Genomic DNA, 18115 nt, shown 5'->3' on the forward strand with positions numbered 1-18115 from the left:
TTAATGTATTTATCTGTTTCACCATGTTTGTGTTAAACTGTGTGCAGCAAAAATGTTAATTTTATAAAAAAAGGAAAAAAAAAAACAAATTACAAAATACATCTCAACACAACCTACAAATCTCTACACAACTCTGTATTCAAACTGTTAGACTACTGAACGTACAAAACACATAAAGGGTGTCTTTTTTTTTTTTTTTGCTACAGAACAGCTTTGCAGCAATCATTGTGCATATGAGCAAGTCCCATTTTTCCACCATAGTACTATAAGGACATATAACACTTGCACACTCTCAGTTGTTTGTATGTGTTGCTTATATATTTAGTGCAATGAATGATCATACAACCATTTGTGAGCATTGTTTGCACCAGTGCAGCTCTGTTTTCTCTGCATATTGTGTTCATTCTTCTCTTTTGTGTGCCGTAGTCTCACACATGCAGTTCTCTGTAAATATAGTGTTGTCCATGCCTGTCAAGTGTTTAATTGATTTCCAAACATATTAATATTAATATATTATTATCATTATTATTATTATTATTATTATCATCATCATTGTCAAATCTATCTTTTTAAATCATAATGTTTCTCTTTAATATTGTCAGATGTTTGCCTACCTTCTATATGCCCACACTGATCCAGGTCTATTATACTCAGCAATATCCTTTCCATTCCTTTTGCCAAAATCATCATCAATATTTTTAAAGTCATGATTCAGATTCAAACTAGGTCTCTATGACTCTGGATCAAGAGAAATTTTCCAATCACTTGGTACAGTTACCACAACTGCTTTTTTTTCCAAGTCAAGGGCACATCCCCACCCAGAGAAATACTGCTGAAAAGAACTTGTTAGGCTATTCTTAGCTCCTGTTCATTCTTTTTCCACACTTCTATTGGAACTCAATCTCTGTCATGGTTTTCATGTATTCTGATTTCTTGTTGCTACTTCAGTTTTAATTTACTTTACTTTTGATATTAATGCCACTCTTTCTACTCTCGTTAACTGAGGAAGCTGTAATTTTTTCAAATACATTATTTGCTGTGCATTGTTCTCAACCTTTACACCTTGTCTACATTGTGTACTATAACACTTTACTCATCATCATCATCATCTTCTTTCGGCTGTTCCCGTTAGGGGTCACCAAAGCGGATCATCTGTTTCCATTTCTTCCTGTCCTCTGCATCATGCTCTTTCACACCAACCACCTGCATGTCCTCTCTCACCACATCCATAAACCTCATCTTAGGCCTTCCTCTTTTCCTCTCACCTGGCAGCTCCATCCTTAGCATCCTTTTCCCAATATACCCATCATCCCTCCTCAGCACATGTCCAAACCAACACAATCTCGTCTCTCTTGCTTTGTCTCCAAGCTGTTCATCCTGAGCTGACCCTCTAATATACTGATTCCTAATCCTGTCCATCATAGTCACACCCAGTGCAAATCTTAACATCTTTAACTCTGCCACATCTAGCTCTGACTCCTGCCTTTTTAACAATGCTACAGTCTCCAACCCATATAACATAGCTGGTCTCACTACCCTCTTGTAGACCTTCCCTTTGACTCTTATTGGTACCCGTCTGTCACAAATCACTCCTAACACACTTCTTCACTCATTCCACCCTGCCTGTACTCTCTTCTTCACCTCTCTTCCACACTCACCATTACTCAGAACTGTTGATCCCAAGTACTTAAACTCATCCACCTTTACCAACTCTACTCCCTGCATCCTCACAATTCCTCTCCCCTCCCTCTCATTTACACACATATATTCTGTTTTAGACCTGCTGACCTTCATTCCTCTCCTCTCCAAAGCATATCTCCACCTCTCCAGGGTCTCTTAAACCTGGTCCCTACTCTCGCTACATATCACAATGTCATGTGCAAACATCATAGTCCACGGGGACTCCTGTCTGATCTCATCTGTCAACCTGTCCATCACCACTGCAAATAAGAAAGGGCTCAGAGCTGATCCTTGATGTAACCCCACCTCCACCTTAAACGTATCTGTCACTTCCACCGCAGTCCTCACCAATGTCACACTACCCTTGTACATATCCTGTACCACTCTTACATACTTCTCTGCCACTCCCGACTTCCTCATACAATACCACAACTCCTCTCTAGGCACCCTGTCATATTCTTTCTCTAAGTCCTCAAAGACACAATGCAACTCCTTCTGACCTTCTCTGTATTTCTCCAACAACACTCTCAGAGCAAATATTGCATCTGTAGTGCTATTTCCTGGCATGAAACCATACTGCTGATCACTAATCATCACCTCCCTTCTTAACCTAGCTTCCCCTACTCTTTCCCATAACTTCAAGCTGTGACTGATCAGTTTTATCCCATTGTAGTTACTGCAGCTCTGCACATCACCCTTATTCTTAAAGATAGGTACCAAAACACTTTTTCTCCACTCCTCAGGCATCCTCTGACTTTCCAAAATTTCATTAAACAATCCGGTTAAAAATTCCACTGCCATTTCTCCTAAGCACCTCCATGCTTCCACTGGTATGTCATCTGGGCCAACAGCCTTTCCATTCTTCATCCTCTTCATAGCTGTCCTTACTTCCTCCTTGCTAATCTGCTTCACTTCCTGATTCACTATCCACACATCATCCAACCTTCTCTCTCTCTCTCTCTCTCTCTCTCTCTCTCTCATTCTCTTCATTCATCAGCCCTTCAAAGTACTCATTCCATCTACTCAACACACTCTCCTCACTTGTGAGTACGTTTCCCTCACTATCCTTTATCACCCTTACCTGCTGCACGTCTTTCCCAACACTGTCCCTCTATCTAACAAATCGGTACAGGTCCTTTTCTCCCTCTTTAGTGTCCAGTCTCTCATACAACTCTCTATATGCCTTATCCTTAGCCTTTGTCACCTCTCTCTTTGCCATGCGCCTCATCTCCTTATACTCATGCCTACTTTCTTCATCTCTTTGACAATCCCACTTCTTCTTCACCAGCCTCTTTCTCTGTATACTCTCCTGTACTTCCTCATTCCATCACCATGTCTTCTTGTCCTCCTTTCTCTGTCCAGATGTCACACCAAGCACCTTCCTAGCAGTCTCCCTTACTAGCTCTGCTGTAGTTACCCAGCTATTCGGTAACTCTTCATTGCCTCCCAGTGCCTGTCTTAACTCTTCCTTGAACTCCACCTCACAATCACCCTTTTTAACTTCCACCATTTAATCCTTGGCACTGCTTTCATACTCCTCCTCCGCTCTTGATCACCAACATCATCCTGCAGACCACCATTCTATGCTGCTTAACTACACTTTCCCCAGTCACCACTTTACAGTCTCCAATCTCCTTCAGACTGGCCCTCCTACATAGGATATAATCCACCTGTGTGCATCTTCCTCCACTCTTGTACATCACCCTATGCTCCTCCCTCTTCTTAAAATACGTATTCACCACAGCCATGTCCATCCTTTTCGCAAAATCCACAATCATCTGACTTTCTGCATTGCTCTCCTTAACACCATACCTACCCATCACTTCCTCATCCCCTCTGTTCTCTTCACCAACATGTCCATTGAAGTCCACTCCAATCACTAGTCTCTCACCCTTGGGTACACTCACCACCACTTCATCCAACTCATTCCAAAATTTTCCTTTCTCATTCATCGCACACCCAACTTGTGGAGCATATGCACTAACAACATTCATCATTACACCATCAATTCCAAGCTTCATAAACATCACTCTATCAGACACTCTCTTCACCTTCAAAACACTCTTGGCATACTGTTCCATTAGGATAACTCCTACCCCATTTCTTCTGCCATCCACACCATGATAGAACAATTTGAACCCACCTCCTATACACTTGGCCTTACTTCCCTTCCATCTGGTCTCTTGCACGCACAATATATCAACCTTCCTTCTCTCCATCATATCAACTAGCTCTCTCCCTATACCAGTCATACTGCCAACATTCAAAGTTCCTACCCTCAGTACTACACTCCTAACCTTCCTCCTCTCTTCCTGCCTTCGGGCATGCCTTCCCCCTCTTCTTCTTCTTCGGCCAACAGTAGCCCAATTTCCACCAGCACCCTGTTGGCTAACAGTACTGGTGGCAGTCGTTGTTAACCTGGGCCTCGACTGATCTGGTATGTAATTATGAAAAGTTGTCCGCATCAGTAATTTTTGGCAGAGGTGTTATGCCGTATGCCCTTCCTGACGCAACCCTCCCCATTTATCCTGGCTTGGGACCGGCACAAAGAAATGCACTGGCTTGTGCATCCCCAGTGATTTTACTAGGCCCATTTCTACATCTTGTCTACATTGTGTACTATAACACTTTACTATTACATAATTTTATTAGGCCCATTTCTACATCTTGTCTACATTGTGTACTATAACACTTTACTTTTACATAATTTTACTAGGCCCATTTCTACATCTTGTCTACATTGTGTACTATAACACTTTACTATTACATAATTTTACTAGGCCCATTTCTATGCTATCTTCCTCACAAATCCTGACTTTGGTTATAATACTTTCTACTTTTTGCTGCTTCAAATGTTATGCCAACAATTTGGTTATCTCTGAGGTCATTGTAAAAAATAGCAGTTGTTTTATAACCATTGCTCCATGTTCATTCATATTCTCCAAGTGCTCTTACACAGCCATACTAGCTTCTTTCTCTTGCTCTTTGACCTTTTGTGCTTCACTTATTGTTTTTTACTTTTGAAATCCTTTACTTGTTTAAGCCCTCTAGACACATACCATGAGTATTATTCAGTGTCTCATTTGCTTTCATTGTGACCACTTTTCTAATCTTTGTTTAATAACTATCCCAATTATTTGCAAGATATTTACTGCTTAAGTACACATATAATAATATTTTAGTTAACATATGATCTCCTAATCATAAAATAACATGATTTTCAGGCAGAATAATGGAAAGGACGATGTTTCTCACAATAGAATTTTACTTACTTGCAAAACTTAATTCCCGTGGTCTGAAACTGTCGCTGGATTTGTTTTCATGGTTCAGACTATGTTAAAATATGTAGAATCTTGTCTGATAACCATGTTTTGTGGGCAAATCTCTAAATAGTTTTCATTACATCAATAAACCCAAATACATACACATTCTTATCTATGTTTCTGTCCCAGCAGGCATTTTGTGACATCATGACTTCTCCTTCTACAAGCACATATCCTTGATGAAAATCTATCACTTGCCAAAACATTATTTATATCTTGTCTCACTGTTATCAGACCAAGTGCACATGTACACCCTTCCAACAACTTCCCACCGCTATAGATCTTCCCTGTCTAGTCTCCATTTGTCTTACCAGCCTTATTCTTATACCCTTTTTAATTATAAATATTAAGACCCATTTCTTTTACCCTTTTTTCTATTCCAAAAATAAACCCTCCTTCCTTTTTCTTACAAAAATTATGTGCTTTTTATAATTCGGGTATGTTTTCTACAACATTATTAATTGTGCATTACTGTTTTAAACAGCAGTCATTGTCTTATCTTGTTTTTTCATGCCTACCACTCCAATATCATTCCAAAACAATAATTTAAATTGTGACATAAGAAAGCTTATACTTCATTCTACTTAACTTATATGTCACTCTGTTACAGACTAACTCTCTATCATCTATTTCCGTCCATTTTTGTGTCACGTTATATGCATTTGTATAATAGTATCTCAACTGAACCTGAACGTTATTAAAACTCACAAATTCCTCCCTACCCAATTAATTATACAGCATATTAACTACATAAAATAATTTTTTCAAGACAGGAAAGCTGACAATCTATATAAACAATGATGTAGAGATTCTCCCAGTCCTCAGTAATCAAACAGAAGCCCTGAACTTCTCATTTAAGTTGGAACACATGCATTATAAATTCTTGATCAATTTATTTCATTTGCTTGCATCATTTTATTTCTGAAGCTGTCCCTTTATCCTTGTTTTGACAGATAGCCATTCTAGCTACATTTTTTCATTTTGCATACTCATTTCTACTGGCTAATTTCTGCTGATAGTGTACATAACATATCCTTAAACTTTCATTAGATAAGTCAAAAGCTGTAGGTAATTTCAAGATACCAAATTTAATTATCCAGACACAGTGACACCACTCACTTGCAATCCAGCACAGCTTGTCGAGGAAGGCAAACTCCATTCCAATAGTCCCGGAGACAGGCCATTCTGCAGCCTGAAAATCTCCCATTATTAAGCATAATAAGAAATTTGTATTTAACAAAATATACATAACAAAGAAAAGTAGTTATTTTCTCATTAATTTCAGTTGTTTTAAAATATCTTCCATTCCACCTCTTTGAAATATTAATTATATCAAACATCCTTGTCTATTCATATATTTTAATTTCTGCATTTAAACATCTTCCCTCAGCGAGTGTTTCCAGTGCATTAGGTTATAGAATCTTGCTCTCTATCTAGCCTGTTTTCAGTCAACATATTTATCACGTTAACTTTGTATGTATTCCTAAACCTAGTGCATGTATTAACAGAACTCATTTTATACAATATTGTCTAATGGTTTCCATTACAAAATATGCTTCCTTTTTCAGTCATCATTCACTTTCCTCTTTTTTTCTCCTTCCTTCCTTTACCCCACTGTCATAGTACCTTTATTAAAAGCAAAATAAACGAGTTTGCAGTTTGAAATCAGAGACTTTCATCAGCCAGCATGCAATATAGCTCCCTTACATCAGAAAGATATACACTTTCAATTTTTAAACAAAATTTGAGATATAACACATATTATACTAATCAGTTCTTTGTTTCATACTTACTGATTTTAATGTTTTGAAGTTTCATTGAGAATGCATCTCACAAGTAGTTACATCATTTTTCATATAAACATTTATCCTTAAGTACTGTCCTCACTCAGTGGTGTCCTTCATTACTTTATGAAATTTGTATTTCATCACATTTGTCTCTCCCTTGAAATGTCCATAATTATTTTTTCTACATTTGTTTCTGGATGATTGTTTACTTCCCACCTCATACTGCCTATGGATAATCTTTTCTTTTCCCCAGTTCATCCTGTGCCTGTGGAGGGTCTATGTCAGATGTTAATCGAAGTGGATAGAAGACTCCAAGTAATGCTGGATACAGAAACCTGAAAAGTGGACTCATTTCTCTGTAGTCTTATGGAAGGAAGAAATGCATTTCTGTTAGTTCATATTTGTAATCGAAAGTTGTTATCCACATAAACAACTGTGCCTCCAGCATTTAAGATTGTTCCCTTCATACACAAATTACAAAGAATTTCATTGATATCTCTGTAATTTAATCAATATTTTTCTAAGCTTTGTCATAGGTTCATAGATGTATACTTGGTTACCGACCACTGGGACCTTATAAGTCTAGCTATGCAAGCCAAATGTGACCCATACATTTGATTTATATAAGGGGTTATTTATTGATTGCATATGTCCATCTGAGGCATAGGCACCAGACTAGTGTTGAATTTCTGATTACCCATCCACTGGTCAAAGTTGTGTTTAAATAGAGATAGGGAGTAACTCTGCTTCACAAGGATAGGGAGCTTGTTCTTGAGAAAGAAAATTCTGTGAGAAACACATCTGTTTCTCCAATATGCCCTATTTATGTTGCAAGAAAATTTTAGGCCTTTTTATCTAGCAGTTATGATGCTGTTTGCTTTATGGATGTGCAAAAAGTTCATTAAAACAGGGTCCAAGGGTGCCTTATATGGCATACAAAGATCACCTCTCAGAAGCCTGTATGATACGGAGGAAAAAGACAGGGCTTCAAGGTGATCATCATGGGGCATTTTGTTAATTCTGTCTCAGATCAGGAATAATTACTGTTCCTGCTCTTTGTACTTAAAGATCAACAATAGCAAGTGCCCACTCCACGTGCCAGCCAGAATATACCAACCTTCTGGTTTACTGATCTAGCAATTCTCAGTGCACCTTATGGTTGTAAAGTCAATCTAGAGGAACTTTTTGAGGTGATATTCCAAAAGTTCACAAAAGTGACACAAAGTACAACAAATCTCCAGTTATGACTTTTGTTCAGTACATTAGACTAACTACATTAATAGATATGCCATTCAGTAACTCTGGTTTTAGATTTTCTGCAAGATATTCATTTTCTGATTCAGTATGCATATCCTTTTTATAATTACATATGCATGTCATAGACAGAATGGCGGTATTGTATGGCTGTAGGACTCCCCATTTTTCAGGAAAATAATGTGCTTATTCTGAGATTAAGTTACCCATGCAGGCACTGGTCAGATTCAGAACAAAATGTATCCACTGACGTACTGTGAGTGCCTCAGAATGCATTCATTGTTTATTGTAGGCCATTGACAGCCGCAGTGGTGCAAGTGCTTTTCCTTACTATAAATAGCGCAACACACAAATCAGTACAATACAGAATACGACACCAGCATACTACACAATTCAGATAAATGTTCAGGTCCAGATTGTGACATACCTCTCAACCTATGAGCCCAAGAAATCAGGACAAAACCTGCCATAATGGGGACAAAGGTCCAAAAATAGGGACAGATTTTAAATATTGCTTTTATAAACTTAAAAAAGTAGCTAGATTAACAGGGTTTATGTTAAATTACATTTTCTAAAGAATATGAATTATGAAATTGAAATGTTATGTCATTAGTGATTTTATTCCTCAGATCATCCCAGTGATTTGCCAGAAAACCACAAATTTTATGAGGAACAGACTGAAATATCTGGACATTCTGCAAAAATCTGGACAGTTGAGAGGTATGCATTGCAACCACATTCCCTGGAAATTTAGAGGTTTTCCAATTCACATACTGATGTATATTCACCTTGTGGATGAAACCAAGGACCCCCTGCAAAATCTCATATGGAACCATAACTGAATACCACACTGAAACCCCACAAAAGACCACACAGTCAGGAGCCAAAATGGAAAATGAGTACTGTGGTGCTGCAACGTAAACCTGAACATCAAATTCTTACTTCCCTGAATGCAGTGATATTGGAAATAAACTAGTGTTATTATCTTAACCTGTCCGTGTATATACATAAACTAGTGTTATTATCTTAACCTGTCCGTGTATATACCTATGCATTCAGTAAAGCAGGAGAAGTACATAAACTAGTGTTATTATCTTAACCTGTCCGTGTATATACCTATGCATTCAGTAAAGGAGAAGTACATTCTTATGTAGTAAGGAGTAGGGGTGCACCTAGCACAGATGTTACTTCATGCTGAGTGCCCTAACTTTCAACAATCCAGATTTATACCTCATATTTACTGTCGGATCCTCATAAAAGTTCAGTTTTTTCTAGCAAATCATCGAGGACTGACATGCTAAATAATGACAGGCATTTGTTTCAGGCTTCATATCCTTGAGAAAATGCATCTTGCTTCTTGCACTCTTGTGCTAAGAGGTTAAAAGGTATGTCAAATGGTATTACAAAGCAGTAACTAAAACAGGCACCTGTATGTTTTTCTGTTGGCATCATACATTTAGTACTATATGTATTGTAACTTTATGTTTTACATTGTAAAATAGTTTTCCATACCTTTTAACAAACTGATTGTTGTGAATAATTATAACTTTGTAAGGATGTAGAATTCTGATGTAAACTTTTCAGTGTAGTCATTTAAAGGATCCACTTAGACTTTTCTGCATTCTCTCCCGCCTACTTCTGTTTTTATTTATACTTACATATTGACTACACCTCTGTTACCTCTCACATCCATCCTCTTGTCCCATGTCTGCTACTCTTCTCACATACAAATATTCCCTTCTTTACCCTTATCTGCTTCTGGGCTTCCCCTTGTGCTGTCTGTTCTCCCTTTTTCTTATTCAGGTAGTTAATCAGGATTATACTGGACTTCCTATGTTTGTTGTCTTTGTGAATGCGTGGCATGTCTCTTCTAGTGCAATTTTTTTTGACATGTTTATTTTATTTGTGTAAGAATTCTGTTGTAAAGTTTTACTAATTACCGTGTACTTTCGAGGTTTTCTGCCCAGGGCCTCTGCTGAAAATGGGACCCTAGTAGGACCCCAGTCAGACGTTCTTAGAAAACAAATGTCAAATCAATCAATCAATCATTCAATCAATCAATCAATCAAACAACAAATAAATCTGTCAAACTATATTATGCTGTTCAGCTGTTCTACTTCTAAATAGATGCCATAACTACACCTTGGAAAGAGCCTAGTATGAATGTTTCACTTACAGAGATAGTAAACATTTTGGAGTTAGATTAAAATCCTTCATTTTCAGTTTAACAGACGTGAGTCAGTCATGATAACAGCAGACCTATGAATAATAGGATTCTTGCTGCAAACATTTGTACATATAATTTTGTACTAGGCAGCACTGGAACCTTCAGAATTCTAGACAGAACAGCAGGAAACCGCTGTCCAGGCTACATCACTGAGTGCCGCAGATGAATGACTCCAGATGATTTTACTTGAATATGAGTATCATAGTGTTTCACAAACATTTGTATTGTTTTTGATGTAACACAACTCCACAACACTCACAACAGTAATCATTTTGTGGACAATTCCAATAACAGGAAAGTTAGCCATAAGCTCCTTCATCATTTTTCTTAATTTGGTTTAGTTGATGATATGCTCATTGCCTTCATTTAGTAGGGTATTTTTGATGCTTTTTATCTGTGCCAATTATTATTTTAATATGTATTTGTATCTGTGCCTTGTTGCTCTTTTCTGGACTACTCATCATGGCTTGGGTAGAGTGGATGGGGCTTCTGCTCCAGGTCCAAGCTGTTAAAGGGCACATTTGCATCATCAATACAGAAGTTCACAGTAGTGTTCCAGACATGCAGATATGAAGAAGGGTTTAGAGTACAATAGCTAGAGCATGGGAGAGTTTTTAAATTTATTTGCTGATCATAGGCTCATAGAAGATTACTAGGCTAACAACTTAAGAGGCCTTATAAGCCTAGCCAATATAATCCAGTTTTGCCAATATATGGCCCTTGGGGCAAGTGAATAATATGGATTTGTATCTATGCCTAGAGTATCTTATGTATTGCCCCTAACCATAAGGGAAATAGGTTTTAGCTGAAGTGTGAACTTTCAGTTCCCTATTCATTAATCCAAACTGCATTTGAGGTGGACCAGGGAAGGGCTTTGTTTAATGTGAATAAGAAGTCTGTTCCAAAGAAGGGACAATCTCTGAGACACATGTCTGTCCCTCTAGCATATTTTGTTTGAGTCACTATCCAAGATTAGATGCCTAGATCAGGTGACTCTCTTGCTTATTTGTGAATGTCTAGTAGCTCCACCAGGACTGGATTTGTGAGTGCCTTGTAGGTTAGGTATAGGTCAACCCTTAATAGTCGGTAGAAGACAGAGTAAGGGGTATGACATTTAGTCTATCTGCATAAGACATGTTGCTTACACCCTCTATTTTCTTTGTGAGGAATCTTTCATTTGATGGGGGTGCCAGCCCTGAGACTGGCAAGGGTGCCCAGTGTGTGTGTGTGTGTGTGTGTGTGTGTGTGTGTGTGTGTGTGTGTGTGTGTGTGTGTGTGTGTGTGTTTATGTGTGTTTAATTTGTCTCCTATGTGAGAGTAACTAACTTTTCGTTTCTTGTTACTTTGAGGACCACTGCTTGTTTCTTCATGTTATTCCACATCTTGCTCCTTGCTTCAGTGCCTTTTTGTGGGGTTTAAGCCTTCACTTTCAACAAGAAGTTATTTTTCATATTAAAAATGGATTTTACTCTTTTTAATCAGTCAATGTACTTATTTTTGATTTTCTAATGCTTTTATTACGGAAAAATGCATGCAATTTGCATCACACTGTTGATTTCTACTTTGTTTTATGCACATTTAGTAATTTTTGAGCTGGGTGAGAATTTCTGGCATTTTTAAAATATTTATGAGTTTGATAGTTCTAAATTGCCATTTCAAGATAGTGGCATTTTTTTGTGTTTTAACTTCTGTGAGGGGAAAAGGGCTCTATGATTGAAAGTGAAGCCTATGTGCCTGCATTAATTTTCAACACTGCAGTACAGCACAGTCCATTCTCAGTCAACTAACACTTTAATTGAAATAAAATAAAACAACCACAGAAAATAATAAAAATTTAATTAGTAAGCGTTTTTGTTTTAAAAGGACTTCATCAAATGAAAGATGAAAGTGCTTACTAATTAAATTGTTATTCTTTTCAGTTGCTGCTTTGTTTAATTTTAGTATATTTGTTCAGCAAGGAACATTTTAGTTCACCTTTTTTGTATTTGAAGTATATAGCAATCTGATTGGACAATGTACCTTGTCCACTTTATATATCCATATAACAAGGGGGCTATAATTATTAGTCATAACTATTTTCAGTCCACAATGACAATTTTCTTATATTTTGTAATAAAAGTGCACATTATTTAATAGAAGTGACTTTTGAATACTAATTTGAAAAAATACTGAGTACATTACTGTCTATGTTGAATACAAAGAGGCATTTTTATGGGTGTATATTAAAAGACCGAAGAGGTGTTTCAGCGAACACCTCTTGGTCGACACATATTGGGTGAATGAACTAAAGCATGAATACTCAAAACAGTGATTTCTTTCCCTTGGAAAGAAATTGCTTGGCCATCCCAGTGTGTCTGCCCCTTTCCTCACTGTGGTGCGATCTCGGAGTTGGTATATTTAGCTAGGGGGTGGGGGGCACAGCCTCCCACATTGTTATGTTTTAAAATGTGTGTGTGTGTGTGTGTGTGTGTGTGTGTGTGTGTGTGTGTGTGTGTGTGTGTGTGTGTGTGTGCTAGCGGTTTCTTTCCCTCTTTGGACTTTTAATATAGACCCAATTTTTACACCACCTCAAATTGATGGATACATAAAATCCAGAAAAATTTAAAAGATTTCCAGCAAAATGAAATGACAGGAGGATTGAGTTAAAGACAGTGTGCACTGTGAAATATTTTTTTTACCAGCTTTGCTTGATTGTATGTTTTACCATCTGTCTCTTTTTTTTTCAAAATCTTTTAATTAAAATAATATAACACATGCATAATTATATATAATATTTGCATAGACATATAGATAAATATCACGCTCAAATTTAAATTCATAAGACATTTGAATATGTGTCACTGACTGTTCTCTCTAATTATAATTATCTATTACTTGTTTTAACTTTATCCAATGACCAAAAATATGGCTGGTATTCATAGTCATTGCCTGAACATGTTATGAGTATCTTCAATGTCCAGGAACGATTCTAGCTAGGCTGCAATGGCAGTGAATAAACTTGAGAAAATTAAATCATAATGAGATGTAAATTAAAAATGATGTAAACAGTGTATGCTAATGAAGTGTTCTTTCATCGACTTGTGATTTATACTCACATTCACATTGTTTTCTGCATATTCATTGTGCAAAAGTAGAATCACACCTATTCTAGCAACTTTACAATGTGTGTAGATGACTGATGATACTGTACACTTATTTCAGTTGTTCTTTCTCTTTCTTGATCCCTTGTTATGTATCATTAATCCACATTGCCATGGCCATGCACAAAAAATAAACTATTCAGTCAAAAAAAGAATGAAACCATGCATGCCATCCTCAAAAAATAAAAGTTATGTCACACAACTCCCATAACGATACACAAATACAAAGTCCATCCAAGTAATGTTGTGCCAAAGTAATCTTTGTACTAATTTAAATATATTGTACAGAAAGCAGTTTCTTAACAAATCTAGCTTTTCCTTACCCCTACCACTCTTCTTGTAATCATAATAGTGTCAATTCTCATTCATCCGTGACACAGGAATCTCCTAGTAAAGACACATTTTGAGCCAACAAAACCTCCTTGCCACATCAGTACTTATTAACCCTGCATTACTACCAGATGTGCACATTCACTAAAAGGCACCAAAGTAAGTGATTTCTCATTGATCAATAATCATTTCCACTAATGCTGGAATGATTTACCTTTTTCAAATGATAGCTTATAGTACTCACCAAAGCCATTGTAATATGCCCATCATATGAATACAACAAATGAACTTAATAATCTTACATCATTTTCAACTGTTTCAAATTCATTTAACATATTACCATTATTTTTTCTTACTTAAGTCCTCCGTTTCCGTAACTAATTTTCGTCTTAACTCAAGTAAATCCCAAATGTTAACCTTACTCAAATAAGTACAAGGTCCTTTATGTACTTTGCATGCAGATGAATCCCTTTTATGTTTATTTCTGAGTCGCAGTTGTACACTAATGTACGTAATAGGTCGTAAGCATATCTTTGGGTAATAAGACCTTTTCTTAAGTAAGCATGTTTTTCAACACACCTATGAATTTGCATAGTCGGCATAAATAGCATCCACTGACTACATTTGCATATTGATGTAGTGCCACTCTTTGCTGAAGCTTGTGACTCGGAATACTACCTCTAGGGTTTTTACCATTTGATCTCACTGTTATACCATTCATTTCCTTTTGATATTAAATGGCGGTCAGTCTAGGAGTCTCATTTAAGTCATTTTCATTGGTTCCTTATCACCATTTCTGACTGTCTAACAAACTGTAGCAAACGATGGAACACATCACGCAAGTTCAGTTGTTGAGCCACATAAAGGAAAGGATATGTATATATGAAATGATTGCTCTTTCCATTGAACTGTTTTCCTTTCCTGACTGTTGGTCTAATGCTGAATCTGTTACAAGAGCAGGCTATCTTGTGCACTTTTCTGGTAAAGTTCATCTTCCTTTCAAGGGCCACATTTTGTTTAGTCTTGTAAGGAAACTCGCACTGATAGTATATAACATACTTTTCACATTAACCAGTTATTTATATATCCTCTGAACATTTAAATTATTTCTTGAAAAAAAGGCCATTAATAAGGGGACACGTGTCAATATGCAAGCCCAAGCCAGCTAAAATGTCTATACAAGAAATTTGAACTGAAACTGTTGTTTTCCTGACTATACTTCTGCCTGCCTTTCTGCCATCTGTCGGTGTCAGTTGTGCAGATACAAGCCAAGAAGTAATTCATCCTAGTAACTTTTCTCAATCATAGATTATTGAAATGACAAATATTTTGTTTTAGTAGAGTGAGGTAGCTGTGCAAGCACAAGGAGAAATATTCTCCCATGCGAAGGAATAGTGGTTGCAAAGGACGGAAATTGGTCTTCTTGGAAATGCCCATGCTTCTGTCGGTAGAATTACAAGTAAAATTCTGGAAAGTGATAATATTTGCTAATCTAGTGGGTTTAGAAAGCCAGGTATGGTGAGTGTGCTCTAGGGAACACAAGGCTATTGTTCCATGAGAGAGGAGTAAAAAGGAAAATATGAGAATGTGTGCTGATGGGCTGTCAGATGATTCAAAGATCATCTGTGTGCTCTACTTACATTATGATCTTAGGCACACATATGATATCTATCTAGCCATCTATCTAACCATCATCTATCTATCTATCTATCTATCAATCTATCTCTCTATCTATCTATTCATCTCTCTATCTATTTATATGTTTATACAGAGCTGTTAACAATATGATGCAAAATACTACAACCCTGCTCCTAAATCATACTTAACTCTTGATTTGGTGGATCAAGAGATGAAAAATTGCTAATGTGAAAATATGCACAGCTATTTAGATGTCAGTAATGCCAAAAAACAGTCTGCATTGCAAGGAATACCAAGCATTCTATACAAGAATTTAAGACCAAGCAAGGACTGTGATGGGGGCAAGTAGTGATTCTAAAATAGCATTTACATTTGCACTGGGAGCTTGAGATTGGCTAAAAAAGCCTTGGTATGATAAATAATTTCTTCAAATAATCTTTTTAACTTCTGAATGAAATAGTTTTATAGCGATATAAATGAAATTGCAACATAAAGAGTCAGTGTTTTTTCTTACTCAAATGGTTGGTATCTGGAAGAAAAAGTGCACGCACTGTTTTTTCATAGACCCCCACTCCCACTTAATGCCTTTTTACATCTTCATCCCTAATATACAAGAAGAAACAGAAAACTGAAGTTTTTATCAGATTTATTTCACTTGAATACATATTTATAAGGTGCCTTATCATCATTTAGAGAGCAGGGTTGGAAAAGGCAACACTACCACACACCTTTGGAAATTACTAGTACCCTCTATTTGTGGACAAGTCTGTGCAGTACTCTTTGATTCAAAGGAAGATGTATGCTGTACAGGTATGAGTTTATCTTAGTGTTTTTAAAACAAGTTCTTGTCAAACTTAGTTCATCGGTTCATAGATTGGTACTACGCTATCAGCCCTAGGGCCTATGCAAGCCTAGCCATAACAATTCCCTGGATATTTCTTCCCACATTATTTACTTCCCTGGACCCATGTCTAGCAGGGTGACTGACATGATCCCCTGGGTGAATTTCCTTTCTCCCATCCAATCGTCAAGGTTCCTATTGAAGAAGGCCAAAGAGGCGCTCTACTTGACATGTATGGGCAGTCTATTCCAGAGTCTGGGGAGTCTCTGGGTCAGGAACCTATCCCACCAGCATGTTTTGTTTATTGTGATGACAAGGTTTAGATACCTGGAGAGTGTGGCTCTGAGGGATTGGGATTTCTTTAAGTGTAGCATGTCCAACAACTCTGGGTTTGACATGGCCTTGTATGTTAAGCAGAGATTGCCTCTGAGTAGACGATATGTGACAGAGTATAGCTGGAGTTTTTTAAGGCAGTCAGTGTAGGGCATTTGCTTTAGGCCTGTGATTCCTTTAGTGAGGTATTTCTGTGGCTTTTACAGTTGTTGCAGATGTCTTGAGAGGTACATACCAAATGGGGCGTTGTATTCTATAATGGGTCTAATGAGGGATGAGTACAGTGGGACAATGATGTCCTTTTTTCTGGATGAAAAGCCCTAAGTGATGAGGTGTGTCACATAGAAGGATTTCCTGACTGTTGTGGCAATGTGGTTATTGAAGTTGAGACCACTGTCCACCTGTGTCCCTAAGTCTCTTATCACACTTTCACTGTTTAGTGTACTGCCACCTATGTAGTAATTCACGGGTATATGTTTTTCCAAAATTGGATAACTATACATTTCTTGGCATTGAGCTTGAGCCCATGGCTCTGGCACCAAGCATCTGTTTCTGTAAGGCCCTTTTGTGGAGTATCCACATCATTTGGGGATTCAATAATGGCTCCCAGTTTGCAGTCATCTGTGAACTTTGTTAGCCAGAGTCCATTAGTGTTGGCCTGTACTTCAGAGAAGTAGATGCCAAACAAGAGCGATCCCAGGACTAAACCCCGAGGTACTCCACTTGTCACTTGTCTGGAGCTGGATTTGGAGTCAGCTACTTTTACACTATGGGTTCTGTCAGTAAGCCAGTTGACAACTCATCAAGTGATGTAGGGATTAATGCCCAGCTTAGTAAGTCTATCTATGATTCCAGCATGGAGGGATGGTGTCAAAGGCCTTGGTGCGGTCTAGATAGGCTGTGTGGACCGCTTTACCCTCATCCACAGCTCTGGATACTGATTCGAAGAAGTCAATCAGTTTCAGGAGACAAGATTGGCCCTTCATGAACCCAAACTGGGTGGGGTCCAGTGTTTGAAGGTTGCCAATGTCTTTGTTTATAAGTTCCATGATAATACGTTCCATGGCCTTGCAGATCAGGCTCATCAGACTGATGGGGCGGTAGTTCCTAGGATCCAAGTTGGATCACCCCTTGTGGAGTGGGATAACTGTAGCTGTGCACCACTTTTTGGGCACGAAGCCTGAGGGGAGGCTATGATTAAACATGACACTTAGGTGAGGTGCTAGTTTATTTTGTAGTTCATGTAATACACAGCCCAGGATGTCATCTGGTCCCATGGATGCTGTATTCTTAGCTTTGGAGAGTGCGTTTTTTACCTGTGTGGCCGTTATTACCAGAATTTGGCAATCCTCTGGTATTGAGATGGGCCATTTAGGGGGTGAGAGGGGGGGTGAAGTTGGCACTGAATTGATCTGCCAGAATATTGTCAGTATCCTTGGGATGAGTATATTTAATGCCATTCTGTTGTAGCTCAGAGCAGATCTGAGCATTGCCATTTAGATTCTTGACATAGTTATACAATGCCTTGTGGTTGTCTTTGGAATCTTTGGTGGCAATTTTAT

Source organism: Protopterus annectens, chromosome 2.part2 (assembly GCF_019279795.1).
Source record: "Protopterus annectens isolate FY-2018-M chromosome 2.part2, PAN1.0, whole genome shotgun sequence".
In the NCBI taxonomy this organism is placed as follows: Eukaryota; Metazoa; Chordata; order Ceratodontiformes; family Protopteridae; genus Protopterus; species Protopterus annectens.